The sequence below is a fragment of the Chrysochloris asiatica genome, unplaced genomic scaffold, assembly GCF_000296735.1.
Source record: "Chrysochloris asiatica unplaced genomic scaffold, ChrAsi1.0 scaffold00057, whole genome shotgun sequence".
Taxonomy (NCBI): domain Eukaryota; kingdom Metazoa; phylum Chordata; class Mammalia; order Afrosoricida; family Chrysochloridae; genus Chrysochloris; species Chrysochloris asiatica.
In genome coordinates, this window is record NW_006408575.1 from 5475195 (window position 1) to 5477717 (window position 2523).

Genomic DNA, 2523 nt, shown 5'->3' on the forward strand with positions numbered 1-2523 from the left:
TTTAGTACTGCCTCTTCCTTGAAAGGAGTTCTGGTGTGGCTCTGTGGGTTAATGCACTAGACTAGAAAGTCTGCCTGTGCCACAAGGCCGGTGTTTCAAGCTCAACAGCTGCTCCTCGGAAACCCTATACAGGGTCACTATGGATCAGAACCGACTCGATGGCACTTAACAATGACAACAACCACTTCCTTGAGGAGCTTCCTACCCTATAGGAAGACATTCCATTTGTTGGAGAGAAAATTCTAGGTTCCAGTTTCCCCTTCCCCTTTTCCTTGTCTCCTTGCATGACCAAGTCACACCCTCTCTGCTCCCCAGTCTACTCCACTGGTGGCAGATCTGTGATGGTGGCCAGTGCTGTGCCTCACATGGATGGTCTGTCCCAGGTTGACTAAGGCATGAGGACATCAGTCCACATCGAAAGACCACATCCCACACCCAACGCCTATCTCATCCTCCTCCATAGCTCCTGCTGCTTTCCCTTTACACAGCATTCAGGTTCCTATCTGAAATGGTTTACTCATTAACCTGTGCATTGTCTGCCCTCCCCTGCAATGACAGCTCCTAGGGAGCAGAGATATGCTGGCCTCATTGTCCAGCTCCTCACAGTCACTGATAAATGTGGTGGGATGAATGAATAAACCACTACTGAAATGTGCTTTAATCCACCCTAGAGACTAGGAGACTAAAGAGCTTGCATTTCTTCCTTGACCAGGACTGCCCAATCTTTCCTACTTCACCTCCTCCCTCCTGTTTGTAGAGAACACTAGAATACACTTTGGGTTTTTGTTTCAAAATTTGTTTTAAAATTTGAAAATAATTTAAAATATCCCAGGCTCCCACTGCCGATGAGTCCATTCCAATTTCATAGCCACCCTCTGGCATGGGGTAGAAGTGCCCCATAAGTTTTCCAAGGCTGTAGTCTTGGTGGAAGCAGACTGCCCCATCTTTTTCCTATGGAGAGACTTGTGAGTCTGTTACCAACCTTTCCATCACAGCCAAGTGCTTAATCTTTGTGCCACCAGAACTCCTGAATTTAAAAGAAGGGAGAGAAAAATAGCCTCTGCGTGTGGCATCAGAATCCACAGCTGTGTGACCCAGTACAACTGAATATACTTCTCCTGGTCCGGTTCCCATCTCTCAGGGGAGTAAAAAACACTCCCTAGCATGATTTTGCATTTGCTGTCAAATGCTTATTCTGTGGACTTAAGATATCAATGTAAAAAACACTCCCCAGCATGATTTTGCATTTGCTGTCAAATGCTTATTCTGTGGACTTAAGATATCAATATTATTCCAGAGAGCCAGAGTATTCTTCTTCTTTTTTTAAAGTGAGTCAATTACTGTCTCTCTGACTTGAAATCCTCCAGTGTTCTTCCCACTGCTCAGAGAATACAATCCAAACTCCCTACTGTGGCATAAGAGGCCTGCATGGCCTGGCCTTTGCCCTCCTCTTCAACTTCATCCCATACATCCTGCCCCTCGAACTGCCTAGGAACTCATTCACAGAGCTCCCCATCTAGCTCTTGCTTTTCCCTCTGCCTGGAATGTCTATCCCTGTTCCCCTGTCCCAACTTAACTGTTGCTTTTCTTTTATGACTCAGCTCAGAATTCTGCGAGGAAGCTTTCCAGATGCCCAACTTTCTGCGATGATGACAATGCTCTAGATCTGCTCTGTTCAATATTCTAGCCACTGGCCACATACACTTGAAATATGGCTAATGTGAGGGATTTAGAGTTCATTTTTAATGAACTCTAAATCTAAATTGAAGTTCTGGTGTGGTGCTGTAGGATAAGAACTCGACCACAAGGTTGGTTTGAAGGAAAATGTCTACAGTTCAAACTCACCAGCCACTCTCCTGAGACCCTATGCAGGGTCCTTATGAGTCAGAACCAACTTGATGGCACTTAATGACAACAACAAACCTACATTTACACAGGTCAGTGTTGTTATTGTTAGGTGTCATCGAGTAGCCTCTAGCTCATAGGGATGCTATGAACAACACAATGAACCACTGCGTCTCCTGGGCCATTCTCACAATCATTCCATCTCACTAGGGATCTTTTTCCGAAATGATAACATGTCCAGGTGAGTAATGGCTACCATATGGAGAGTCCCAGATGACCACTCAAGACTCTCAGGATCGATAAGGATAGCTGGCCAGCGACTACAGCCTCCCTAAAAGGGGGAAAAACTGCAGCCCTGACCCAGTTTTTCAAAGAGTATTTATGCATAGGCAATTGGTCCTTACATGGTCCTTTCCCTCCTGATAACATGTCCAGATGAGTAGTGCTGTATGGAGAGTGCTGTATCCCCTGCTCCACATACTCATCGTTTTCTCTTGCCTTCCTTCTCCACACCTCTCACAAGTCATCATGTACACAGAGTTGTAAGTTTATTGTTTTTATGTAAAACATTTATTTTTCTATCTTTGTGGGTTGTTGTTGTTGTTAAGTGCTATCGAGTCAGTTTTGACTCATAGTGACCCTGTATAGGGCTTCCAAGGAGTGGCTGGGGGGTTTGAA